This window comes from Humulus lupulus, chromosome 6, assembly GCF_963169125.1.
Source record: "Humulus lupulus chromosome 6, drHumLupu1.1, whole genome shotgun sequence".
NCBI lineage: Eukaryota > Viridiplantae > Streptophyta > Magnoliopsida > Rosales > Cannabaceae > Humulus > Humulus lupulus.
The window spans coordinates 42,587,325-42,597,590 of record NC_084798.1 but is presented as its reverse complement, the minus strand read 5'-3'; positions in this window follow the sequence as shown (position 1 = coordinate 42,597,590).

The window sequence follows — 10,266 nt, the reverse complement described above, 5'->3', positions numbered from 1 at the left end:
GATTTGTGCAAGATTTGACGCAAAGGGGTGTTGGTGAGCACCTCGATGGCATGGGCATGAAAATAGGGCCTCAGCTTTCGAGAAGCCACTATCAAGGCATATGCCAATTTCTCTATTTCAGGGTATCGAGTTTCTGCGTCTACCAACCGCTTGCTCACATAGTACACGGGTTCCTGATGCTTCTTTTCTCCTTTCACCAAGGCAGCACTTATCGCATGCTCTGATACGACTAAATACAAGTACAACTTCTCCCCTTTTTCTGGCTTGGTCAAGAGGGGTGGTTTCCCAAGGTGTTCCTTTAGCTTAGTAAAGGCTTCCTGACAATCATCATCCTAAGCGAACTTTTTGCTCCCTTTTAGGATGTTGAAGAAAGGGAGGCATTTGTCAGTGGACCTGGAAATGAACTTATTGAGGGCTGCTACTCTCCCTGTTAAGCATTGCACCTCTTTCTTGTTTCGTGGTGGGCTCATTTCTAGCAATGCCTTGATTTTTTTAGGGTTGGCCTCGATACCTCGTGAATTCACCATGAAACTTAGGAACTTCCCTGATGAAACTCCAAAGGTGCACTTGAGTGGATTCAGCTTCATTCTGAACTTTCTAAGGGTGCTTAACGTCTCATTGAGGTCGCCTATGAGCTCTTCTGCCTTCTTTGTCTTTACCAACATATTGTCCACGTATACTTCCATATTCCTTCCTATTTGACTTGCAAACATTTTGTTCACCAGCCTTTGATAAGTAGCACCTGCATTTTTAAACCAAAAGGCATCACTTTGTAGCAATAAAACCCCTTGTCCGTTATGAATGAGGTGTGCTCTTCATTGGCTGGGTTCATGGGTATTTGGTTGTACCCGAAGTATGCATCCATGAAGCTAAGTAGCTCATGTCCTGCCGTGGCGTCTACTAATTGGTCTATCCTCGGAAGTGGGAAGCTTTCCTTTGGGCAAGCTTTATTGAGGTTAGTAAAGTCCACACAAGTCCTCCATTTTCCATTGGGCTTTGGGACTAAGACTGGGTTTGATACCCATATTGGGTAGAATGCTTCTCGGATAAACCCATTTGCCTTCAACTTGTCAACCTCCTCTTTTAAGGACGCATATATTTTTGGGTATAGTGCTCTCCTTTTTTGCCTCACAGGCCTTGCCTTTGGGTTGATGTTCAAGTGATGACACGTAATTGATAGGTCTATTCCTACCATGTCCTCATGACTCCAGGCGAATACGTCAAGGCTGGCTTTCAGAAATTCTACCAGCTTCTCCTTCACGATACTCGAAAGGTTTCTTCCTACCCTCAACTTTCTCAATGACTCGTTCATGACCGTGACTTCCTCCAACTCCTCTACTGGTTCAACTCTGGGTTCTTCCGCGACTCGTGGGTCTAACTCGTGTGTGTTCGCGCCTTCATGCACCACCATTGCCATAGGCACCGATGGCTTTGTGGTCGTGCGGAGGGATGCGTTATAGCATTCCCTCGCTTCCTTCTGCTCTCCTTTCATGCATGCTATTCCCCCAGGAGTTGGGAATTTCATAGCTAAGTGGTACACAGAAGTTATCACCTTCAATTCTCTTAGGGAAGTACTCCCTAATACCGCATTGAAGGCTGAGGCGCAATCTACCACAACAAAGTTTTCCATTATGGTGGTTTGTCTGGGCTGTTCTCCCATAGTGAGGGCTAACTCGATCTCCCCTAGGGGCTGTATTGAATCTCCCATAAATCCATACAAGGAGGTACTGCAAGGCTTTAGGTGCCGGATGTTTAGTCCCATCTTCTCCAAAGCTGGGCGATATAAGATGTCCACAGAGCTTCCGTTATCCACTAAGAACCGATGCACCCTCATGTTTGCAAGCTGAACAGTCAACACCAGGGGGTCGTTATGGGGGAAATGTACACCCCGGGCGTCTTCCTCGGTGAAGGTTATTGAGTCATTTTCACCGTTAAAACTCTTCGGGGGGTGTTGCTCCAAACTTAAGACACACTGTGGTGGACTTCGTCTGGCCTCCCTGGCATATTTATCTCGCCCCTTCCTTGATTTGCCCCCGAATCCTTGCCCTCCAAAGATGGTCCTGACCTCTCCTTGTACTTTTGGGGCCACCTCTCGTGCCCGCCGTGAGGATGCTCCTTCTTCCGGCCTTTGGTTCTCCTTGCGGACATATCTTCCCAAATGTCCTCTGCGTATAAGCTCCTCGATTTCTACCTTCAAATGGTTGCATTCCGCGGTGGTGTGGCCGATCTCTTTATGATACTGGAAATATTTGCTGGGGTCTCTTTTGGACCGGTCTTTTTTCATTGGCGGGGGCCTTTTGAAAGGGACCTGGTTTTCATTCGTGAGGAAAATATGTTCTCTAGCGTGGGTGAGGTCAGTATAAAAGGTGCAGGGGCCCTGCCTATGCTCATCAGTGCGCTGGGGCTTTCGAGGCCGATCATCCCTTGTTCCTTCATAGACCCTCTTCTTCTTTGCACCGCTTTGGCTTTCCCGGATTGAGGGTTTTGGTGGGGATTGGCCTTTTCCAGCCTTAAGGCTCTCGTGACCATCCTCTATGCAAATGTATTTCTGTGCCCGCTCGTATAAATCATCCAAATCTGTGACCTCCCTCTTGAGCATGTTATCCCATAACTTGCTTCTCGGGCGTACTCCAGCTGTGATGGCCATTCTTAGCTCTCTACGGGTCAAACTCCCTACTTTGGCTGCCTCCTTATTGAACCTGTGAATGTAGCTTTTTAGACTCTCATTTTCTCCTTGCTTCACGTTAGCGAGGTTGGTGCCCGGCATCATGTAGTCCCGCACGGCGTGGTGTTACTTTAGAAATTCATCAGAAAATTGTTGCCAAGATCTGATGGACCCTGGTCTAAGTCTTTTGAACCATTTGTACGTAAGTCCTTTCAATGTGACAGCGAAGCAATGGCATCTGGCCCCGCTACTAATCCACCTTAACTTCATCAGGTCGTTAAATGCATGCAGATCGTATTTAGGATCTGTGCTTCCTTCATATGGGATCATATGGGGCTCTTTGAAGTTGGCTGGGAGCTGGATGGCTTGGATCTCCTTGATGAAGGGTGACTCATGGTCGAACTCGTCCTCAATGGCTTGTCCTCCAGAGGCGATGATGATTTTGCTCCGTAGGCTCCTCATTTTTGTGTCTAGGTCTTGTCTCCTCTTGTTCAAGGAGTCCCTCAACGTGGATGGGTTAGGATCTCCCTTTCCTTTGCCTTCCTGGGGTGCCATAGGAGGCGTGGTCCTTTTATCCGCCCTCTTTTTGTTGAGTTCCTCTCGTAAATCTGAGGGTGTTTTCCTTGAGGTGACTTTGACATCGTTACGAGGGCCATTGTTGGTCTTCGGCTCTGGCCTCTAGGGCTGCTTCGGTGGTCCGAGACGTTCGTGCTACTTCGTCCGGGGGGTGTTATTGGTGGAGAGTCGAGTCCTTCCATCGTCTACCGGGACGGTAGTTTCTGCCCCCTCTTGACCTCTCTCTTTTCGCTTAGGGAGTGATACATATGATCTCCCTTGCAATAGGCCATTTAGCACCTCTTGCATGTTTTCTAGGGTGGTTTCTAGCCTTTGGTTCTTACGGTGCAGTTCACGTATCTCCTCTTCGTAGAATCGAGATCTAGAACTCGAGCTCACCGAATGGACCCGGGGATGCTTGTCAGGTCTGCGCGCCGATGGGCCTGGATCCTGCCGGCCAGAGTTTGGCACCTGCGGCGGCCTCGGGGGTGGGAACTCGTCGGCATCCCTTGCTGGGGTAGCCGTTGGCCTTGGACGATCCTCCTCAGGTGGGACTGCCGGGGATGGGGCTTCCCTTTCATCTCCGGGAACCTCAGGCTCCTTTGGAGCCTCCACATTTATGGGTGGAGGAGGATCCTTCATAGAGGCTTTCAGCTGATCTCCGTCAAGGTGGACCTCCACTTCCCGCAGCTCTCTCAATCGTCTAGAATGTCGTGGCATTTCTTTCTTATCGGAATCGACGGAAGAACAGTGACTTGACACTTATTCTTCCCACAGACGGCGCCAAACTGTTGACGGTGAGAACTCGTCAACTATGTCAAGTTAGAAAAATCAAAGTGTAGTGCTTATGAATCAAGAACTACAAAAATTTACACAGAAACTTAGAAAATAATTGCAGAAGAAAAATGGGGAAAAGAACTTGTATTTCTCTTTTGTGTCCAGCTACAATGTTTTTTCCAACCCTCTTCCATGTGGAAGTGGGGTTCCTTTACAGTGGGCTCTAATGGCCCCTGATACATTGTGGTCCAAGGGACCAGATGGTACACAAGTACAGTGTCAGGAGAGTGTTCTCAGGGGTAGTGGTATTGGCTCCAGTACATGGTCAGATTCCGTGGGGATGTCTCCACTACTTATTTAGTACGAGTGTCATAGGAATGGCACCAGGCGTAGTGGTGCTGCTGGTGGTGTCGACTCTGACATCTGGTTAGAAGCATACACACCATGTCCCCTCTCCTAGTACTCCCACTACTTGTCTGGCATGAGTATTCGGATCAGACATAAGGGGTCTTCAAGGTCGTACCCCGTATGAGCTCCGTACTTGTACAATCTTTTTGAATTATACTTGGTCTTTTACCTCTAAATGTTTGAGTCTCCGTAGGTCCTCATAGGAGACACCATCTTAAGGTACGGGGTGCGAGATACCTGATGCATGTAGGGGTCGCGGTGTGTGATGGGGCTCTTGGACCCTTGGCGTAAGACGGGCCCCTTGTCGCGAGACGCCCGAAGCACCTCAAGGCCACCCATGAGATGTGGGTGATGGGCGCACGAGACGGGTCTCGCGAGGGTCGCTTGCATGAGGCATGGCCTCACTGGGTGCGTCGAGGGGTGGCACGCGCGAGACAGGTCTCATGAGGGATGCTTGCGTGAGGCGTGGCCTCGCTGGGTGCGCCAAGGGGTGGCACGCGTGAGACGAGTCTCGCGAGGGACGCTTGCGCAAGGTGTGGCCTCACTGGGTGCGTTGAGGGATGGCAGGCGCGAGACGGGTCTCGCGAGGGACACTTGCGCAAGGCGTGGTCTCGCTGGGTGCACCGAGGGATGGCAGGCGTGAGACGGGTTTCGCGAGGGATGCTTGCACGAGGCGTGGCCTCGCTGGGTGTGCCGAGGGATGGCAGGCGCGATATGGGTCTCGCGAGGGACGCTTACGCAAGGCATGGCCTCGATGGTTGCGCCGAGAGGTGGCAGGCGCGAGACGGGTCTCGCGGGAGGCCCTTATGCGAGGTGTGGCCTCGTTGGGTGCACCGAGAGGTGGCAGGCGCGAGATGGATCTCGCGAGAGGCCTTTGTGTGAGGCGCATGGGTTCTAGGCACGCCGAGAGGCTCTGTTAAGATGCATGGGTGTTAGGCACACCGAGAGGCTCTATCAAGGTGCATGGGTGCTAGGCACGCCGAGTATAGCTTCACGTGCCTCCCTGCAAGAGGACGATGGCCCAAGGGATTCGCAGCACAGGCATGTATTTAGGTGGTTATGGGACCTTAGCATGTGTTTTGCACCTTTTACAAGCGTGGATTTTTGAGCATCCACAAAGGTATTCCTATTCCTAAGTTCAATTCTATATGGTTCTTTAGTTTTCTTTTATTCAGATCCTAACTCTTGTTATTGATTTTTGATTAGGTATTTAAGTTCTTGAAACTTAAGGTTCTTCTTGGTAAGTTTCTTCTTGGATGGTTTAGTATTCTTTTGTATCTCTTTTTCTTTAGATTCTCATCATTTTACTGTTGGTTTATAGAAGAAGTGTTCTAATCCTGTTCTTGTTCCCAAATATCCCGGCTTTTGGTAAGTAAAGTAGGATAGATTTTATGTGCTTATATGTTATGATATGTTTATTTTATGATATTGATATGTATAGTATATTTTATAGTCCTTGGGGGCATATGACTTGTTTAGATAACAAGCCCCACAAATTTATGGGCATATGACTTGCTTAGCTAGCAAGCCCCAAGAAGTATGATGGTCATTGAAGTCCTATATAGTATATGATATAGTCTTATGCTTATAAATTATGATGTATGTTTTAATAGATTTTCCTTGCTGGGCATTAGGCTCACTCCTTTATTTTTAGTGCAATGCAGGAAAATGATATGGAAAGCGGAAGGATTCTTGGTAGCTTGACTTGTGTGTTAAGGATGAATGGATTCAATGGACTGCGTGTTGATCGAGGATGAGGTTATTTATTTTATGTCTTTTAAATTATGTTTTGATGTAATTCCGCTATTAGTATTTAAAGTTATGTTTTATGTTTTATTAAACAATGGGTACCCATACCATATTTTACATCTTATTTTGTAACTTGCACAATATTTATTTTGGGGTTTTAATAAAGTTATGATTATTTTCTTATGTATGTTTTCTAAAAAATAGTAGTTATGTCTAGTAGTTTTAATAGTCCAAGGTCTTAGAAATAGTTGGGTCATTACACCACCCAAGTAGAAATTTGCACTAATTAATAATAAATAAAAAGTTCAAAGAGAAAAGAAAAGAATACACAAACAAATATGCTTTCTACAGCTCCAAAATATTATACAGATACCCTTTTATTGAAAAATGATCATTAATCATTCACTGCTCCAAAATCTTCATATAGCAATATATATAGGTCTACATATTAACTAAAGAAAACAATACAAATGTAATGCCCCACGTTTAGGGCACTAGATAAACCATAGTTTGGGTATTTTAATTCCCTTTATTATGAATTAAGTCAGTGGAACATTTTATGTTACAAGAAGTTGTGATGTTTGAATACTTGGCATGCTGTGGTAAGTGTGGTTTTTTTTTAGAAACCGAGACCTTTGGTCGTGGACTGGGTCAAACACCCTAATCGGGTAAAAATCTCGAATTAATTAAATAGGAAATACTATGGCATAAAAATATTGATTTTATCTGGAACTGGGACTTTATAGTCGAGTCAATACGCTTAAGAAAAAATTGATTGAGGTTTGAATCTCAATCAAACATGCTTAAGAATGAGAATTTCTTGCTCGAGCCTCTAAGGGCATTTTGGTCAATTTGATAAAATTACCAAAATTTTATGTTATGTGACAAAATTTATTTTTGGTCACATTTTTTTATTTTAGCATGGAGATATTTAAAAACTATAGAGTAAAATTTGGAGAGTGAAATTACCAAAGGCCCTTGAGTGCATTAGAAGTGAATAAAAGGAGCAAGGGCATTAAGGCCCTTTCTAAGGGAGGAGAGAGAGAAGGGGGGCGGTCAAGGTTGTGCCTAGGGCTCTCAAGAGCCTGGGACACCTACCCTAGGAAGTTTAAGAGTCTCACCCACTCATTGGCTTAACCCTAATCATTCCACTCTTACACAACTAATCATTTTTTTAAATTTCCTTTTCTCTCAAGAAAACAAAAACACCTCTTCTATTTCCTCTCCCCTAAAACCGAACCCTAGACCCATCTACTCTCCATTTGCTGCCATTTTCTCTCCATGATCCAAGGACACTCTTTCCCCATTGAAGGAGGGGGAGCTCAAGAGCACACTAAGAAGGGTAAGTTTCGAACCCTACTCCACTTTTCTCCTCTCTTTCTCTTCAAACCCGAAACCCTAAGGGTTATGTTGTATGCATGTGATGTAATAGCCATGCAAGGCTTTGATCTTATGTTCTAGGGTTCAGGAGTGGTGGTTCTAGGAGGATCTCAAAGATTTGAAGCTTGTTGATGTTTAGGGAGAACAAAGGTAAATATTTTAGAGTTTTGGCAATTTTCCACTCATCTCCATCTTCTACCCTAACATTTATTTTTTTTATAATCTGCATGTGGAACCTTGGGGCTCGGTTTGAGTGTATAGAGCACAAGGAGGAAGTTTGAAAGGCTAAGGGAACCTTATCTCCAAGCTAGAACCATCAAAGGTAGATTTTTGGTTGGTTCTTGAGTACTTGTGGATATTGATATAGATCTGGTTGTATAGGTTTTTTTATTGGTTTTTGGAGTTTATTTTATGCTTGAAGGTTAGCTTGGTTGATTCGTTGATTTGCATGCATGCATGTAGCTAGGGTTTGCTAGTCGTGTTTAATTTTGCTAGAATGTGTAAAAATGTATGCTGCCAAGTTTTCGTGGTCTGACTCCCAATGGGTCAGATCATACAATACTACCTCTGTTTGTGGAAATAATTTATATGTTTCCATATTTCTAGATGAGTACTTGAGTTTAGGCTTTTGAAAAAAAAAAAGTGTTTTCAAACCAAAGTTATGAACTTTTTGGCATCTTGATGCCATCTGGAAATTTTTTGGACAACATGCACTGCCTAGATTGTTTTGAATATTGAACACGTTTTACTGATCCAAAAGCCATGAAATTTGGTAAACTGTTAGTTTAAATATTTATAAGGATCAAAGAAATTTTTTAGAAGAAAATGAAAAATGGTTAAAGTGTAATGGTTTTTCAAAGTTTGCCCTAATAATCTGAAAACGAAATTTCTGGGCAACAAACATTGCCCAGATTGTCTTACATTTTTTAATGGGTTCCCTTATGCTAAAAATCATGAAATTTTTACAAAAACTTAATTAGATATGATTAAAGATCCTCGTAAAAAAAAATTTTAAATTGGGCTACGATGTAAGAGAAATAATTTTTCTAAAATCCCTAAAAATTTGAGAAAAACTCCTGGGCAGCAGGCACTGTCCATATTTCTTTAAATGGTTTAATGGGTTTTGCCTTACCAAAAATTTTGAAACTTGGTGAGAAATTTTTTAAGAAAGGTATTAAGGCCCTGGTAAAATTTTAGATTAAAATATGTCACGGTTTAAGAGTAGTAATTTTTCTAAGATACCTAAAAGCGAGATTTTTATCACGTTAAAATGAATAGTGAAAAGTTAGGTTCGGAATTGGAAATGAAGCTGTTTTAAAAAATAGCTAGAGTTTTGGATATCTAAAAAATCCCAAATTAGTTTAAGGTTATTGAGAATTCATTTTTACCATTTTCTAAACTCGGGGTCCAATTGCCCTTTCTTTTCTAAAATGACGTAATAGAGATCCTAGGTTATGGATTTAAAGATGGTAAAAATGGGAATTAGGTTTTATAAAACCGTAAATTGAAAAAGTATTATCACTAATGGATAATAAATTGAAAAAGATCGAAACGCGGTATTTTTGGGTAAACAATGGAAAACGATAAAATCCATACTTGAGCAAAAAGTGGGTGGTTTTCTAAGATTAAGAGTCGTTTAAAACTTCTTTTGCAAGTAACCAAAATACGCGTAATACAATTGAGAGAGTCTTCTAGAGATAGAATATTAAAATGCACAGCACGGAGAGCAAGTTTCAGTAAGGACGATTTTTCTCAGGATACCGTAAATTTATTTAAAGCAGAATCTGGTCTTATACACTGTAAAGTGTATAAGAGAAATGTCTGTATAGAGTCTCTAAGAGAACTTTATTGAATGTAGCTATCGTGGAATATTAACTATAAGAATATGGCATAGTTTAATCCGAGTCTCTCTGTGGTTTCACTATAGTGTTATCTAAGCGTGAAGGCTCGCTTTTGGATAGAGGGTTTCCACAAGCAAGCGCTAAGGAATCCGGGTAGGACAATTTATGCTATGTTTGGCTACAACACGTTAATGACTAGTTTAGATAACTAAGTTATAAGCTAATAATTTGAACTAGTCTTAGAAGGTTTACTCAAGACCACGGTCCTAGAGGGTTCACATACTCATGACTAAGGTAAGCAATCTGGCTAGCTACTGTGACAACTATGAACTTAGGCTATCCACCGGGGAACTAAGTAAAAAATCAGTTCGCCACCGATGACTATGTAACTAAGGTCGATTGGCCACCGCAATATGTAAGAAGTCTAACTTAACACCCGTGCACATAAGAGTCTGGTTAAACTCCGGGATGAATAAGTAAGTTGATTATGATTTCGGCTAGCTACCGTGATAACTATGAACTCCGGCCAACCACTGGGGAACTAAATAAGAAATCGGTTCGCCACCGATGACTATGTAACTAAGGTCGGTTGGCCACTGCAACATGTAAGGAGTCCGGCTTAACACCCGTGACATAAGAGTTCGGTTAAACTCCGTGACACATAAGTAAGTTAATTCCATAATCAAATCTCTATGACTAAGAAAGTATGCCAAATTCTTCTAGGAGTCTGGGTAACTGGTGTAACTAGTTTACACCCGTTGACACTACGCTAAGTTATGTTGAAGGTTTCTCTAGAACCCTAAGTAAGTATGTATGCTAAGATATGAATTACTAAGTAAGTATGTATGTTAGGATACAAATGACTAAGTAAGTATGTCTGTTATGATACAA